General features: G+C 40.1%; 1 protein-coding gene across 1 annotated transcript in view; it reads right to left on the reverse strand.

The window, feature by feature from the left end:
* The window catches only part of LOC132262751 (LIM domain transcription factor LMO4), an 80699-nt gene extending 66124 nt beyond the window's left edge, over positions 1 to 14575 (reverse strand). The window contains exon 1 of the mRNA XM_059762157.1: positions 14279 to 14575. The gene's annotated coding sequence lies outside the window, so the exon portion shown is untranslated. The remainder of the gene's footprint in view (positions 1 to 14278) is intronic.
* Positions 14576 to 19050: the final 4475 nt, after the last annotated feature.

Here is a 19050-nt window from a genome sequence, read left to right on the forward strand (position 1 = left end):
ATAATTTATTTTATGTTTGGCCAATTTATTGTAAGTGTATCTCCATCGACTTCGGAGACATACACACGCCATTCGACTAAAATTGTGTCTTAATTAATTTTACATTAAATTTACATAAAACTTGCGTTATGTGCGACTATTTCTATTTCAGATCTCTCAACGTGCGCGCCTCTCACAGCACGAAAATTATGCGTAACTGTTAATTAAAATGAGATTTAAATTAAATCAATCTGATTTTATCACATAGCAAAATCCACCCACGCTTTTTGCTGGATTCGGGAGGTGATCGTACAAGTGGCACGCGGAATTTTTGTGAATATTCTGTCTGTTGAATCATTTAAGAACTGCACTCGCATTGCGGAGTTCAAAAAATAGTGTGTAATTTTTGCAGTAACTACTCAACACTTTATCATCACCATGGAGTGGTTTTCAGCATTAAAATCGCGCCGGGGAATGAGAAAAGACGACGGGTGTGGAGAAAACGACGAGTTAAAAATGTAAAAATTATTACAGTACGCAAATTAATTGAATTTGCTGTGTAATAAAGGAAATTAAATGAATTTCTACAGAATAGGGAGGCAAAACGGCACCGCAAAATTCTTTCAACTACATAAAATTGCCATTAAAATTTCTGGATCTTGTGGCAATTCTACCAGTTTGGCGATTAAGATCTTTATTGGCACTGGCAATGTTCGCAATGGACAATTCGTTGCCGGCCACACTATCAGATATCACCTCTACGAGACACAGTCTCCACTTCCTGCTCCCCTTTTCTCAGGCACAGAATGCACATATGCGGTCGAGATACTGGGCGACGAGCCCAGCGTATACATTTAATTATTAATTTTGGGCGATAGATGCATAATTAATTGACTCATTTATTGATTCAATAATACACTGCCACACGTACACTCTCTCCCATTTATGGTGGATGAATAAATAATTCAATAATAAAATACCCCCACCGCACGCCGCTGTGGTAAATGAATTTTTGCAATTCCGGAACATGGTAAAAAATTTATTTGTGGTTCGCCTCCCTCCCTACTCCTCATCGCCAGAGCCGATTTTTATTGTGCATTTTTTAATATGTAATACTATATTTTATTGAAATATTGAGAATTTTATTAATTACAGAAGATGAATCATTTGAAGTTATTTTATTTTTGGGTTAATTTAATTGGGAAATATATCCATATTTTTTGTCCAATGCAATTTCGGTGAAAGTATTTGACTATAGCTGTGGTTTACCAGAGAAATTCATTTTCAGACTCATACTCTATTTATCGCATTTTCTCATTTTTAACGTTTCAAATTTTGATTGCAAAAAGTATCTGAGGTGAGAAGAGGCCGAGCAATGAAGTGGGATTGTCATAAGTTCATACTGAGGTGCGTACTTAATTAAAAACGATGTAGGAAAAATAGATATAAAAGGGCATTTAATTACTCTTAACACTTCAACCATCAAATATTTCTCGTCAAAACATGGCGAGATGGTGGAAGAGGGAACCAATTGGCAGAGCGAAAAAGTGGATATAAATTAAATTAATTACCTAATCAAGCGCCGTGCGGTTCCCATGACCTTTGAAATGGGATTTTCGTCGTTTTGTTTTACGCGAGTTTTACACTTTTTTCCCTCTTTCTTTGCCACATTCGCTCCAGGAATCGCACGCCCAAAAAGTGATATGCAGAGTGAGCTGGAAATGCTTTTGGAAATGCCTCACGAGAAATCCGTGAAATTTTTCGGTAGCTCAGGCTTTATTTAAGGCCGCGCGTTGACGTGAGATGTTGAGAGACAACTCACCAGATAATTAACATAGTTTAGATTGAAGATGGTCTTCGCAGTGGTGAAACTTTTATCTTGCCCGGTTCCCCATTTCAATTTTCCCCTCCTGCGCGCTTCTGGTCGGGGAAATTTATTATTATTTCGAGAAATTTCTACAATCTTGGGATTGTGTGAGAAATTATTGAGGAAGATGTTGAGAAACTCTGCAGAGTGCTCAAAAGTACAGAGCCACCGTGAATATGGTCTCCTGATCATTTCCTTTCATGGGCCGGATATTTGTGATTTCAACTTTAGGTACAACTCACAAATCCAATGAGCAGCACACAAGACGGGTCAGCATCAGAAGTCATGATGAATAGCATAATGATTCTTACTTTCAATAAATCACTGAGTCACTGTATTGCTCATCTAGTCGAGCTCATCGCCAAGCCCGAGCCATGAAAGGTGTTTTGCGTGAACTCCACGACTTGGAGACACTCCTTTGTGAATTTGTTTGTTTGTTGGCCCCTCGCGAGTCATTTCTGCGAGCTCAGGTATTTTAATAAGCCCTGAGCAAGTGGCCACAGATCGTAAAAGACGTTTTGAACTTTAATTAGGTGACCGTATATGAGACCTTTTGATATCCGATTGATGCTCAGCTCTTTGGTACGCTTCATGGCTCATGAGATTGAGCACAAAAGAAGTCACGGGACGTCCACTTGGATGCAAGTGTTGGGTTTGTATTCTAATTAGCGAGCCGTCTTAATTATGTTTAAGTTATAGCCTTTATTGCGTAATAAATAAATCACTCGCTGTCCAAATTGCTCTTCAGCAGGCGCACAACAAAGGCGAAGACGGAGAGGCAGAAACAGTGAGAGTTTCTAGAGGATGAGCAAAGTGCATCCAAATTCCACCTCTGCGCCAATCATCGCAGACTCACCCACCTTGGGCGACTTGTGACGCAACGGCCAATTCCACCGATTATTAGTCAATTAACTTTTATTGATTGTTTTTAAATACACGTCTCTCGCGATGCCATCGACGCACCGATAAAGGTGACCATTAGTCACGCCGAGGCTTAACTCGATGATGACTGATTAGGTTGGGCGCAAATGCAAGATTAATAGCGTCGCTGTGAGAAAGCAGATTGCAAACTGTTTTTCGAATTATTGATTTCACTCTTCTGATTTTTATGATGGATAATTTTACTCATTTGCCTGGACTTTTTCAGTTCATCGCTGATTGTGAAGATGGAACGCAGTGAAATTAATTTTTATTGTTAATTCGCACTGAAATAAAGATGAAATTAATGGCAAAATGTTTGAGACGCAATCGTAAAAATTCTCCTGCAATTCTGTTTTCCTTAGTTTGGATTTCCACATTGCTTGACACATTTATAGACGCATTGGGAGTATGTACGTTGACAAAAACTTTCATAAGTAAGTTATTATATTGCATCTAATTTAGTTTCAAGTTTAAGCCATATTTTTGAGATCGTTTCCAGACCACTAAATCACCTTATTTATATATATGTATAAAATCCTTTATATTAATTTGCTAATGATTAAAGTGGGTGTCTCTGAAATTAATGCATGTTCTGTACGCCTTGTCAGAGACAAGAACCAATTCTTAATGAATCCTCAGAGTCCTCAGAAAATCCCTCCATACGAAGCGCTGAGGATGATGAGCAAAGAGGAGAATTCAGATGAGTTCCAAAGCAATATCCCTCTAATAATTGTAATTACTTATCGAACACATGTTTTTATGGTCTCCACTTTTAATGTGGCGATCACTTTTTTAATGAGCCCCATTTTTTATTCGCAGAAAAATCATTGTGTCTCGCTGGTACGCAGGAGAGCAACATATAAATTAATGACGCTGGGTTTTATTGCTGGACATGTTGCAGGTTTTCCGCCAAAAAGGCCCTCTCGCGCGCACTCCCAAATTGGGGAGCATTTGGGTGGCTCCTGGGTGAAATGTGGGATTAATAAAAAGTGAATAAAAATATGATGAGAGAAATTTATGAGTGATAATTGCACAAGTTGTCCGGATTTTCTCGTCAAGGGGGTGGTTTTGCAGTCAAGTTTGCTGCCATGCTTCTCGACAGTGCAGAAAAAAACATTGATAGTTGAGCTGAACAAAATTGTTTGCTATTCCGTGTTACTTATTCAAAAATTTCATTCCACTCACTTCTTTTTCACCACCCGCACTCGTCGTCCGAGTCTGTGGGTGTGGGATGATTGCAGTGCTCTCAATGCTCGCCTTCTGACCCTCGCCCACGCCGTATAAATGTGCATATCACATTTTTGTTGTTATATTCCGGTGGGGTGTTTGTGCGCTTCTATATAGTGAGGCCAATTAAAAATTTTCGCTGCCTCGAACTAAACAACTTCACTTCTCTGAGCGCTGAAAATTAGAGTTGTTCAAACTCTTGACTCAATTATCCCACTTCTCCGGACTCAACACTCTGGCTATGTGAGGGGTTCCGCGGACTCATCCCTCGACAACCACTGTCAGGAGTAATGTTTGCGCCCACTCTGCGCCCACGGCATGTAAGTTTTCCGCAATTCTGAACATGCGTGTGCAAATTTTCTCGAAAATTTCACCTCTCAAAAAGTCTCTGTTCCTCCTTTTTCCATATCCTTAGAAACAATTTCACACGACTGCCGCTTGTCCTAAATCACCCAATTCCTCCTCTTCCTATTTCAAACCTAATGACCAGCTGTCCGGCCGTCTTTGATGTTAGCTGAATTAGCACGTTCTGCAGATGAGGTGATTAGATCGCACATTCATGAATTTGGATGGTGATTAGCTCGGGAACAGAGAAGACAGATTCTGAACATTTTTTGCCAAACACGTCTGTTGTTGTCTTTGGTCACGGAAGCCGAAATCGAACTGGAACTATTGACAATGGAGACAATTTGGCGAAAACCGCGTGAAATTCTCTATTGAGAAGCGACATTCTCACTAATTAGGCACTTTTGTGATCTCCTCTAAGAATGCTCATCGGCTCAAACGCGAAGAAAAGATTGAACCTGCTTTGGGGAAATATCAGAAAGTGAAAGAAAACTATGTGTAATAGAGAATTAGATAACTAAAAATACGAATATTTTATACTTGTTTCAGTGAAATAAAATATCATTTCATCACACAAAAATTTCTTTCTCGTTTTGCCTTTAATCGTTAATCTCAACAAATATCGCTAACTAATGACACCTTTCATATACAAATTGCCAAATAATGTCCTCAAAATATTTTGAGAAATATGAAACTCTGTTTAACATATTTATATATCATGATCCGCGATCGTCAATGTGACACATAATTATGACTGCAATTCATAAAACTGGCTGAGAAATTGCCACAGTTCTTATCGAACTATCGGATCTCGATCTGTAATCTCTCTGTGGCAATTGGGAATTTGAGACTTTGCCACAAATTGGTAATATCTCTATGAATTTACGAGGGGCGTTTTGTTGGCAAAGGGGAATTGTATGAGATGCACAGCGTGGTCAATTAATATCGTCAAAGATGTGCCAAGGTAATCCCTTGAACACCTGGAACTCTGCATTTCAAACGATTGCTCTCACCACTGATTCCCTTCCTCTTCCATTCGCCGCTTGCGAATGCGAGAAAGGTGGAACACCACAGGCCTGCGTGTGTGTGTTGATATCAAAAACACATAAAGGTATGTAATTTTTGTAATTAGAATTGATCAGATTAGGGAACTCGTGAGGAATTCCAACAAATGTACGCAGACCCATGTCGCTCGGTATCTCTGGACTTCTCCTCCATCCACGGCTCGCTTTCCCAGTGTATATCTTCATAAGAGGGGGGCTCATTAAAAGTGACTTTGCCTCTTCCGCCCATCCCCCCGTTCGTGCTGCTCTAAATTGCAAACACATTGGCCAGACGAGCATCCATTCGCGTTGCATTAAACCGCAATTAACACACCATATTCCCGTGTGTAGGTTATAATCACGATGATGGAGGGTTGCATTACTCATATTTATACCTTTTACAACATTTCCGATCCTCTGTCATTCGACTAGCAGACAGTTATTGAAACAATTTCGGCGGAAATTCACCAAATTGGACGTCAAGTCGGACCCTTAACCATGAAATGCCGCCTCTCACCTAATTACCATCCTTATTCGACAGTTGGAAATTGCAACGAAATAAATGCACTTGACGGGGCGAATTGTTTCCTCAAAAAAACCCCTCCTTTTTAGCCTCCCAAACATTGAGACAATGTTACACATGTTTGCAATTAAACAGACATTAAACACGAAGATAATATTGTACTTTCGGCAGAAGGAGTCTTCCTTCTCCTCGCATCTTATCTCTCTTGAAAATGTAATTATATTCATTCCGAGGCAACTCAACGCTTGCGATTCGTGCGGATTTATTTAATTTATCTGTCTCTTCCTACCCAGAGACCATTAATTAATACCCAAGAGAGACACAAGAGAAATTCACGCTGATAAACCTGATTCTTTTTTGCGTGGTGACTTCTTGCCTTGAAGGTATGTTGTCATGTTAATGCCCCAGAGTGAAACTAGTGAAAGCCTCTGAATAGATTTTCGGCAATTGATCTGATTTTCGGTGAAGTGAATATTAATTAAAATTATACGGAACTTGTCATGGAATTTTTCCACCTAAGCAGGAAGACACTCTCAGATTTCTCAATGACAGTAGCAGGTCAGCGAAAGTAAAGCATTAATTGCAGTACAGAATTTAAAGCCATCTCTCAATATATATAATTATTCTGTTCTCGGTCAATAATTGATTTCTGGTTTCAATCGAGAAGTTCTCTTTCTGTATATTTCATCTTGGCCAATTTCTGCGATCATGCACTGTAAGTTATGTATTTTTGAGGGCCAATTAATTGATAAAATCACAGCGAGAAGAAGTTCAAGGAATTGGTGCGAATTCCATCATCTCATGGCATCTTCTCAGGACCGAATGTGGGTGGGATGAAGGTGTGTGTGCCTTATGGTTGCGATTCAGTCCCTCTTATTATTGCATTACGTATTGGCAAGTGAGAGTCGCTGAGAGAAAATTCCAATTATTGTTCATAAATCTTGCCACTCTGAGCAATCTCGTGTTGCTCGGGCATCGCCAATGGCATCCGGACATCGAAACAGTGCCCATCGGAGATCCTCCTCCAACGGCATCGTGGCAACTATTTATTACGCAAGAATTTTCGGGTGTTCTTGTACAAATATACCCACCTCATGGCCGAGGGTAGCGCTGGGAAAGGGTCGCAAATGAGCCGGGGCGCACAACATGGAGCTGCAAGACCACGGGAACTCGACTAACATCCTCCCTAGCCACGGCTCCTCACTCTCATTAAATTGTATGTATCTCCAGAGTTGCCATATAGAACTTAAATGCTGCGCTTCTCGCTCCCATTTCCATCCACAGCGAGTAAATAACAAACGGCGACGGCGTGGTTAATTAAGACCGGCTATCAAAACCATTAATTAAATTAATTAAATTTTGCGAAATCGTCTAATTGTTGTTTGGTCGCAATATATTTTTAGCTTATTAAAATATCTCCTCACTGACAATGTGTAAATTTTGCCCATATCCAATGTTATTCACGCCAGCCGAATAATTCATTGCCTGTATTAAATATCATTTCACTCTCACTTGATACTAAAATTGTATCAAATTTTGAGTAATTGAGCTCTTTGTCAAGGTGTTGTTTAAAGTTAAAATCAGAATGGACCTCTTATTACCATTGAAAGTATAGACAAATAGCGAGAATATACTCTGAGAAAATAAAGGATTCGTATAGCGTTGCGTATTATTAGTCTTTTTAATAAAGATTTGTTTTATTCAAATATTTGTTCTTGTGTTATGAATATGATAAAATGGGTTTTATAAATCTTGTATAAACATCAAGAATATATTTGAAAAACTCTATAAAATCACATTCTCAGCTTAGTAAATTTTATAGAGCAATTCTGTAGTTTGTGACAACTAAAAAAACATCTCCGTTCTTGCGTAAATTGGAAGCAAACAAGGTGGAAAAAGAACTGCTTCCAGTGCACCGCAGAACATCACTTTGGGCGAAATGTGCATTAGAGTCTTGTCATGTTGGCTGTTGTGTGGGCAATGGCGGAGATTTTCGCAATTTGATAAAGGGATCACTCACACCAGATGCATCGCATTTAATTTCGTGTGAGTGTTTTAGAGCGCTCTGGTACTGGGCTAAAAGTATTAATTGAAATGGAAATTACATTATTAAATATACAAGAGAGTGGGTGAAACAGAGGAAGAGAGCCTTGTCTGCCAACATAAAAGAGTAACATTTGGCGGAGAGTGAGTGTGCCAGGCATTTCCATGGGGTGGAAAATTTTCCAGTTTGTTATGTGTAAGTTGGGCCAGGCGAGGCGGGAAGAATTAGAAGATGATAGAGTTGGTGGCCAAGTGAAGACAATATGCCCTCGAGGAATTAACTAACCAGGCGAACCGACAACCGACCAACTATTGCAGCTTTTGCTTCTCAACTCACCCGCACAAGCCCTGAGTTGGAAGGACACAAATTAATACCTTTGTGCGCCCACACCGATAAGTGGATTTCACATGAACATGCTGAAAAGTTCAAAATTATTTTTCCAATTATTGTTGATTCTCGCTTAATCGATACCATCAAGGCATTTCGCGAATGAGATGGAGATTCTTTGAACCGCCCTCGCGTCTTTTTCCATCTTCTGTTTACAACACAATAATTTACACTCATCAAAAATTAATTATAAGAGTCTTCAAACCATAACACAAATATCTTATTAAATCCAGCGTGCTCCATCCCCATAAGTTTGGCTGTGCGTCGAGGGTGGATTTCCTTGGGCGCCTTCGAGGAACAAAACACGGGGCGATGCGTTCAATTTCGTACACTGTTTGTTGCCGACGAGAAAATTGCAACCCCCGGCAAACTTTTATGCAAGATGAGAGGGAAACCGCCCGTTTACCCTCCCATCGTCAGACGATCGATGTGGAATCCTGACGTCAAGTGTAAAATTATTTCATTATTATCGTAGGATTATGGGAATCTAACACGAGTAGATGAAGAATCCCACAGCATTGAATCAATCAGATTTATTTATTAGCAGCGAGTGGGAAAGAATTAGCCATTAAGTTTCTTTGCCAAGCTCTGGAAGTGCAAAAGAATCAAACTACTACGCAACTGAAAGTGCCTGTGTAAATATATTAAATCCAATTTTACTATTACCATATATATGGTACATTTGGTGTATTTGCTTTTCTCATTTACTCGTGGGACAGTTTTAAATAATAACGGCGCAATTAATATTTATTCTCTTATTTAGTTTAGATCATTTGCAGCCTGATCTAAAATTTCCAATCGATTTTGAAATGCGGTTTTTGTCTGACATGAAGCGCCTATAGTTTTCGCAGGAACACTCTAATGAATCCGAAGGAGATTCACTCCCTGCGGTTCCAATCCCCAAATCATCGACGTGCGAAAGTGCCTGAAATGCCAAAGTGTATAAAAGTTTTGCTATAATTAATAGCTGAATAAGGGAGATTTTCTCGATTTATTAATTAAATTTCATATTAAATGATACGCTATGATTATTATTATCATCGTCATCATCGTCGAAATTAATTAAACAATTAATTTCACGCTGTCTCTGTCTCACGTGACACTTCGGGGTGGGCATGAATAGGTTTTTGGGGGCGAATTGGCGGCACGAGGGGGAGACAATTTGTTTTAATTAATTAAATATTTCCACGATAGGGGTTTCTGCCATTGGCATGGGGTACACATCAACTTCTGCCACCCAGATGAAATCCCAACCGAACAGCGCGGGATGATGAAATTGAATAACTAATAAATGTACAGTACAACTTTAGCAACCCCATTGGATTCTCCTCGTCAAATTGCCCTTTTTTGCCGAAGGACTTTCTCAAAAAGTCACTAGTTTAATATCCGTCAAATCATCGATATTGGGAGGAAAATTTGCGGAACAACAGCCTCCATATGGAAATTAGTGAAATGTTTGACAAAGTTTTCCACAGACTGAGGAAATTGATCTGTCCAATACTGGGTGATACCGCATTTAGAAATTTAAAATTCAACCCAATCCAGCCGTTCGGTAATGAAATGTGCGTTTTTGCAAAAGTTTATATGCTGGCTAACGAGGTATTTTTGCCACATAAACCAAAAATTCAACCACCACCCCTCCAATTCGGTGACGGCAAATAAGCAAATAATACAAAATTTACAATAATACACTGAAGCATTTCGGCAAATACATCAAAATTTGTGTTGAGTTTTATTGTGCGGAAGTTAAAGAGTGAAAAAGTGAAACGGATACAGCGAGTTTTGAGACCCGAGTTTGAGTGGAGCCAAAACCACGGCTCTTTAGCTTCTTCCTCGAACTCCACATGAGGCTCACAAAAACGTATAAAGTGTGGGGTTGTTGTGAAAATATTCGCCAGAGATGGAAAGAGTGGAAGGAAGTGGTTGGCTTTTGCTGCAAATTAGGGATTCACGGGTATATTTTCGCGACTCCTGCCTGTGGGGCTTTTGCAGAAACCAAAATCATTTTCCAACTGATATGGCGTATGAATAATGCAGTAGGTGGTGTAGGGAAATTTTCAACTAATAAAATTCACCATGTGAACAAGGGTATGTGAGTCTCGGTGAAAAGAGGCAAATATCACGGCAAAATGTGTTTATTGCATAATTTATCGTCCGTGTTTTAATGTATCTTCTTCAATATAACATTGTTCCACTGCCATGGCGCCTTTTTTTTGCCTTGCAACTACCAACTATATTCAGGATGTGCGGCTTTATCTCCTATGTGAAAATTCATGGTAACTCCTTATTCATCAGTATTCACACATTTTGCCGTTGATTTTATATTATTCAGGCATATATTTCACATTAAACCTCGTGGATTTCAGAAGGGAATTTCCACATCAATATACGTTATATCATATTAGTTTTATTATGTATATTTTTTATTCGGCGCACTTCCTTTCAACACCCTCAATAATAAGCGCCAAGGGAAGGCCGAAAATTGCAGTATTGATGCACACATCATTCGAATACAGCATGAGATATTCACCCCAGCTATAAATAATAATCACTGCCAGCAGTCCTAGACAAAAAAGGGTCCATGACACGTTTCATGGGCGCGACAATTGGGAAATTGTGTGACCCGGAAGTCAACCATCGACGCCCATCATCGAGATATTCACGCAACGGACCACAACTGGATAGGACAGTGAAACCCCCTCAATTATAGATCAATTGATTGCTCAATGGAATGTTCGTGAAATTGTCCACACGCGGTGTGAAAAAAGAGGCCAATGCATCCCCTCATGCGATGGTGAACGGTTCTTAGAACTGAATAATTGCAGAATCGTGACTTTATGTGCACAATTGAAGAAATGATTTAGCCCCAGAGCCAACAATCATACTGGAAATTAATCTGCAAGGTAAATTATTTAAGAGAGGTGATGGGAAGAATGTTATCAAGCATCAGAGAATGCATAGAGACGGCAATTGTGGAATGCCAATTGATAAGAGTTGAGATAGAGTGGCTCAATTAAGGGCACTGTTTTTTCCTTGCAATCCTACCAAATCTGCCAATCATTTGATGGGGTCAATTCAAATCCAGCGCGGTTCGTCACTTTGTTGGCACTCTAATTCAATTAAATGCCATTTGTCTCCGTGCAGAAAGTCGCGACCAACACGAGAATTGGGTTGAAGTCCTATGAGAACAGCTACAGAGTGTCCGTATTGACACATTGTCACTTAGTTGGACAGCAAATTGTTCACTGATTTACTGTATTGCTTCCTTGTTGTTGGATAATTTGAGGAAAATTTCAGAGGAAAGCTCTATTGGTAGAGTTAGTGGAAATCAAGACGGAGTTTCTTCATAATATCAACCGCAATATAATTATAAAAGAGTTTGTATAATCTTCATATCAAATTTGGGGTCAGAAGTGGGGTCAATCACTATGAAAATGGGCATAGAGTGAAGAATACATTACAGCACACTTGCCTGTGTCTTTTTAAAACCATTTTACGAGAAATTGAACGAACCATAGACTATTCATCTTGAAGTATTCCCGACCATCTTATCATTGTATTATCTGAAATTCTCCCCTTGCCGTTTGCCTTCCAAAAACTCCCCCCACGGTCTTCCAATTCCACCCCCCGAAGGAGAATGATGCCAGATTAATTAGCTCACCCGTGTCATCATCCCTTTTCTGCGCTCGAGTCTCTTGTAGGTGGAGACACACTCAAAGTTTAATGCTGAGGAGGAAGATGAGAGAAACTCGAGCATCCACTCTTATTCCCTCTCTCACCACGTAAAATTTGTGTTTTTCCCGAGAAAAAGGGTTCAATTTATATTGTTCCAGTGCCAAGTGAATTTTCTCATCCGGCGCGTCTCACCTCGCGCGCGCGGGAGGCGGTGAAAAATTGAGGAGGAAATTAATTTTCTTAATTAATAAATTAAATTATTAAAATGTTAATTTCAATATTCCACGATAAACAGACCTTCCGCCCATCTCATTGTCATATTTAATTTCAACTTGTGTATCTCGGCGCGCAATTAAATTTCAGTATTTAATCATGGCGAAAACAGTGAGTGCCGCCCCAGCGTCTCACCCTCCGCTCCCCTATTCGCACAGCCCCGTTTAATGAACTTCCAGCATTTGAAATTGATACTTTGTGCTGGCAAAAGCGGCGCCGTGACGATGGGTGGGCAGCTGGAAAAGATGGCACATATTGCAAAAAAGCATCCCCGGTCACAATAGATCACAAAATATTGGTGAGCAGATTCAATTGCTCAAAGGATTAGACACGAAATCGAGTGAAACATTATTCCATTCGCCCTGTGCTCTAGTTATTCAAATAACAAATCACCGAGGCACTGGCTTAAATGACCATTCCGAACACTCGACGGAGAGTTTCAGCGAAAAATTCTCGTATTTTTTGCCGCACTCAAAAAAAAACCCACCCCCATGAGGCTCTGATTTTTTTCTGAAAGAGCGCAAAAGAGTCTCTTCTGTCCAAAAATTGATATTATTTGTGCGACATGAATTTAAAAAATATAAATCTTTGAAATCCAATTAAAAGCCCGAAAGTGCCATGCGAGTGCAACTAAAATCTCGCCTCATTCATATATTTAAAGCACGTCACAATTCATTAGAGGCAACGTTCTCCACGCTCTATTTGCCGGATGCTCCCTTTGGAAAAATTTCATTTGCCCTCAAAGGCCGAGGGGTTCAGCACTGAACGATTGAAAGGGGTTGAAACGGATTTTCTCCAGTCACGCCTCAAATCTCAGAGAAAGACTTTGATTAAATTGACTCGAGAATCACAAAAAGAATTAAATACTAAGCGAATAATAGAACCATATGAATTTATAGTAAAAAGATGCTTATCTATAAGAATTTGCTGGGTAATTTTACTTATCATGCGTGCAATCTTAGATGAACATGAAAATGAGCAGTGGAAGATTTGTTTTCTACCTATATTTCGCTATACACTCAATGTGGCGTAGGAAAAGCAGTCAACCCCTCGATTTGATGCAATTTACGTGGAAAGAGCAGCCGATCAACCCCAGCCTATTTCCCTTTCCCCTGCTGCATTTGCGCCAAATTTCTGGCATGGAGCACCGAAAATTGCCACTGTCCTCCCCATGAAAAGCCATGGGGACGCGGGTCGTGATTCTCGCAAATTCGCTCTGCGATAACAAGCCCACCCAAAACCGCCCCGCGGTATCGCGTGAGTCTCAGGTGCGTTTCCGTGGCGCACCGCGTCCCACCAAGCCTGGGCCAGAAAGGGGGTGGAATTTGGCGAATATTATGATTTGTGGGGACTTTATTAAACATTCGAATACGCGGCGCACGGGGTAATTTATCGCTGTACAACAGGCACACACACAGAATGATGGTCGAGGAGCCCGCGCCAGAAAATATCCCCGAAAAATATGTCTGTGTGCGCCCAACAATTGATTTGTTGCTTATTTGCTTTCGTATTCCGCGTGCAGCGTCGCGCCCTCAGTCGTTTAGTGGATGTTGAATTTTATTGTTCAGTCGCTGAATTTGAATGAATCACTGCGAATGCCACTGTCATAAGTATTTTGCCACCGCGGGCCCACATGTGTACATTCAATTTGGCGGGTCGAGGGGCGGCACGAGGGGTGACAACCCACCAAATGCCACCCTGAGAATATGGAATGCAATTTGCAGTGCAAACACAGCACCTCGAAGGTGGATGATTAGGGTGTATTAGAGTAAACAAGACACTTTATCAGCATTCTTAAGTAATATAATAACTTTGTATGTCTAAAGCGATGTTATAGAATAGCCATAAATTCTGAAACTCTCCCAATTAAATCTATTCATATTCACAAATCACTCATCTGCAATTCAAATCAACTTGTGTTCACTGTTTTCAAAGTATCACTTGAGGAAAATGCATTCTAGAGTAGAAGTTAAGAGATATTATTTGTTTGTTACCTTGTCTCCGGATGATCAGCGTCAGTGAAGTTGTCTTCTAGTTCAAATAGCGTTCAATTGTTCAAAATCATGCCCGCAAATGCGATCACAAGTTGTATCTCTTGCCAAAAGGATTTTACAATTCGTGTTCACGTGGTTCTTGAGACAGAAACAGAGCATAAATTCAATTGCCACTCGCAAAGATGTGTTGGCAAGGCTTCAGAAAAGTACACGGGTGGATTGACACCGCGTCGAATTGATAAATTGCAGACAATTTGAATTGGCAGGGAAATGCACAAGTGATATGACAAGCACGGGATTGAGAGATTCTCGTGAATGCGCCTCGAGTTGCCGTCGAAAACTGAAATTTTTGACGGCCGTCACCCTCGTTTTATACCGTCAGACCCACACGGATTCCTCCTGGCCAGATGCATGTGCTGTGGGGAGGAGTGGGAGATGCCCGATGATGATGATAGCGCCAGGGAGTCTGCGCGAGGTGACACAGCCATAGAGCTTTCCACCGGGAAAGCTTCAGCGTGTGTTGGAGCGGGAAAGCCTGAGCCGTATTTTCCCGCCAGCAGCAACAGGTCGCGGCTGCATGCCGACAAATTGACCCCTCATCGCATCGCCAAATGCACATTTCTCACCTTGTTTTGGCGGCAAATGCACTCAGGAAGATCATGCTGTCACGCGATGACCAGGAGCAGCCAATCCGACATTGCTTCTCACGCACAAACACTCGGCCCCATTAATTAAGCTGGCAGCTTGGCGATGACAAGATCGAAAGGCGGGCAGCCGAGCGCCTTGTTCGCCGCGATAACTATGCTAATGACTTACATGGGGGCCCGGCGAGAGCGCCATGTGCTCCCGAATGGGTGGAGCGACGCCCATACGCATGCCGGAGCCCATGATCAACAAGTGGGCGGGCGCGAGCTTTCGGTGGAGGAAAAGCGACGTGGTCGCTAGGAATACGGGTGGAAGAATTACGATTTCTTGGGTGAGATCCTACGTACAGTGTTGCATGTGATCACTAGTGAGCGAGATAGCACAATACTTACTTTGGGTTGTTATCAAAATATTACTCCCAATGTCCTCAATAAAAAATGTATTATAAAAGAACAAAGTTCTGTAGAATTTTACCACTGTAAGGTGAGAGAAAAAACTGTAGAAAACAATTTAGAATATTATTAAGAGATTGAAGGTGTAGAAATACTCTTTTGAGCAGCGGGACCTTAAAATAAGTTAACCATTGGTGGCTTTCCCTTGCATCACTCAGTAATATTTAAAGAAAAACAAGAGAAAAAAATTTGTAAAATATTCAGTCCAGCAAGATGAGTGTAAGACCCATGCCTTAGGATTTTGGAATTACAGACCTCTGAATTATAATTTATATTCTTAGATGATTTTATATTGAAGACCAGATTCAGCTGAATCACGAGCTAGAAGAATTCTAGGGCGAAACGAGCACCAAAGCCTCTATTCGGGTGAGAAGACTGAGATGGCTCAGACAACTGCACCGAATGCCTAACGACCAAATGGTCAGGAAGGTACGGAGCCAAACCCTCTTGATGGAGACCCTGGGAGTGCTGCCTGGCTAGCGCAATTGGCGTCAGATCGCAGAATGTTGGGGCGATGATTTGACTCATAAGTAAATAAATAAGAAGGTAACAAAATGAATGAAAAACTCATTTTACGGAAATATAGCTCGAAAAAGCTAATTTTACTATGATAAATCTAAAGCAGTTATAGAAATTAATTGTAAACTAATTGTGTGACTTAATTTTAAACAAATTCACTTTAAGCATAATAATACGGTTACAATGTTCATAAGGGATTTAAAAAAAAACTATATTTCTTTGAAGTCAAATGTCTGTAAAGAAAGAATTTGCATTAAAAATAAAACCATCTGAGTTGAAATGAAACTCATTTTCTAAGACTCGTCGTATAAAAGAGCAATTAATTTTGATGCTTTATTCTTTTCTAGACAATAATGGAGTTAGATTTGTCTTGTTCATAATAAAAAAAGCCCTAAAAGAAAGGTGAAAAATTGCCGCAGAAACAAAGAGTGCTACCGAAAAAATTCTCTTGTAGAAGATTTAAATTCCTGAATCAAAGGACTGAACAAAAATTTTCACGACAATAAATTACAATTGCAACAATGGAACTTTCTTCTAGCGCGGTTCGCCGCGAGTTTACTCACAATTGACTCCCTCCTGAATTTTATGAGTGAATTTTTATGAGAAGTGCGAAGGAATGAAGTCTCCTTTTGTGCGCCCAACCTTTTGCCATGAAATATCTCCGGAGCTATTCTGTGTGAAAATTTCTCCACTGTGTAAGTTTGGCAGTGGAAGACCCACGTGCAGCCTAGCCCACACCCTGAAACTGTGTTCCCCTGTGCTGGAAAATTTTAGTGAATTAGCAGTATGATTTCTGTGAGTTTGTCGTGTGCTCCGCTTCCCATTCCGCCCTGGCGAGAAGCTCACCTGAGAACAAACTAAATTTAATTTAATGTGATTATGTGGGATTATAATTTTCCTCCTCTTTTGCTCGATTAATTTTGATTGTGCGACACACAAAGATCTCATATTATCCCTTCAGAAATGGTGCAAATTGTGCAGATGAAATTATTCCGCACGTCAATTTTCTCTTTTGCCATGCTCAACTTTGCCATGGTGGCATTCAAAGGACAACCGCGACAAGAATGTTACACCACAGCCATTCGCACAGTTTCCTATTCACTAAATGACGCCAGACTCCTCTATCATAATATGCAAATTTTCCATTGAAGGAAGATTGCATTCTGGAGTCCTCGAACGCGATATTAGCCCCGACTTGTGGGTGGTTCTTCACTGACGCACTTTTCGAACGTGTGTTTAAACATTTATGCGAATATGTCGCAACAAAGTTTTCACATGAGAGGAAACTAATTTGTCAAAGGAGGGTTTTCCACTGAAAAGTCGCGAAGCCGCTTAAGGATGGTAAAGTCTTTGTGAGCTTCGTTCTCAATTATGTTACTAATTAATGCGATTTGCATTTTGGAGTTGGAAAATATCATAGTTTTATAATTCTATCTCTGCAACGCCTTGAGAAGTCAGCGTGTGAAAGCAGTATTCGGGGGTGGGAGAAGCATCGCACTTCTCAGAGACGGTTTCAATTCCCAATTGAGGGGTGGCAGAGCATGAAAAAAACATTTGACAGTGTCATATCATAAAAGGTGAAATTGTCTGTCTCTTAATGTTCCATCTCGCCATGGAGATGCCGCAGTGGAACTTCTTTTCTTTCACCTTGTCCGCTCTTTTGACGTCTTTATGACGCGCGAATGTGAAAATAGACTTTCCTGGAGGAGTTGCACCCCCTCCAGTGCGCGCCCATGGGCTGAGAAAATTCATCTGTGGCGAGAATTCCCAAGCAAAATATCCCATAAATTGATTCTCTTGGATTCCTCACTCCGTCACGGCGCCGGAGAAAAATCCGTGGAATTCTGTCACGGTGGGCGGAGGGGTGGCTTTTCTGCCAAAGAATTTTCACGACGCCATGGAAATTTCTCGGTGAGATATTCTCCGACAGGATGCCATGGTGGTTTTCCAGTGGCGCGAAGGGTGTGTTTTTCACGGTTGGCGTATAAGATGATTACAAATTCAATGGTGTATTTTGATGTTACTCTCTTGTGCGAATGTTTTATTTGGTACATCATCCCATGGCGTGTGCAAATTCCCCAGTCACTCTGCGAAGCAAGCATCCTGTCAAGTGATACAAGATCTATTTCATTTTGATTGCATGGCGACCTGCATAATGTATGAGAAGTGTATCAAACAGGAAGAAGTACACGCTTCGAGATCCTTTTTCTGCGTCACACTCCAATTTTCCTCTGGCGCCGCTTTCCCGAATTCGCTGATGTGAACAAACACACACGATGGAGGCCAAACTGCTCCTATAAATGACTCTATTTTATCAATTGAATACACAATTCTCAGGGTGAAATGCTGTGCGTGAGCCAGCATGCTGTTGTCAACTCCTTGACGAAACTTTCCACCCCTGAATTTTCACTATTTCGGTAGTTACTTAGGAGAGTTATTTAGATGCTTTACAAAATGCAATGACAAAAATTTATTCAAATCTACATAAATGATAACTAAGTACAAATCAAATATATATCGCAACTTTTTTTATCGAATTTTTAATTTTCAATCTGAAATTAATTTGAATTTTAATCTTTATCTCTCTGATTTTTCCAAAAACCTCTCGCATTGTGAATAATAAATTTGTGATTCTTTTATTTCTTCCTTACATGCTTAAAGATTATGCAATTTCACACTTTATTACGGAAATTGATATTAAATTATCTTACTTCTTTTACATCGTAATAATATTGATATTTGCGCCGCAGTATTTGTGATATTTTTTCGGCGAAAAATAAATAATTAAATGTGTGACTTTTCTAGGCTGACCTTTGAAATACATTTAACAAGTAGGAGCACTTCATTTCATTGTCTATCTATAAACAAACATTAAGTCTCTTTTGCCAAATTTCTGATAAACATTCGAACGGCATTTGAACTATACCAGAACTATTACTGATAAATGTTTTACCAAAGCGGTTAACTAATTTTGTACCTGGAATAAATCATTCTTATGGAAACATTTAAGTATGATTGAGCACAACAACAATGTATTTCAAGATCATCTAATAATGTTGTTGGAAATTCCTTTTCATAGATGAATACATGCATACCATAGTCTTCTTATCGGTTAAAAAAATTAATATGCTTTGTAATGAGTATACCTGTTGAAAA

This window comes from Phlebotomus argentipes, unplaced genomic scaffold, assembly GCF_947086385.1.
Source record: "Phlebotomus argentipes unplaced genomic scaffold, Phlebotomus argentipes genome assembly contig_15, whole genome shotgun sequence".
NCBI lineage: Eukaryota > Metazoa > Arthropoda > Insecta > Diptera > Psychodidae > Phlebotomus > Phlebotomus argentipes.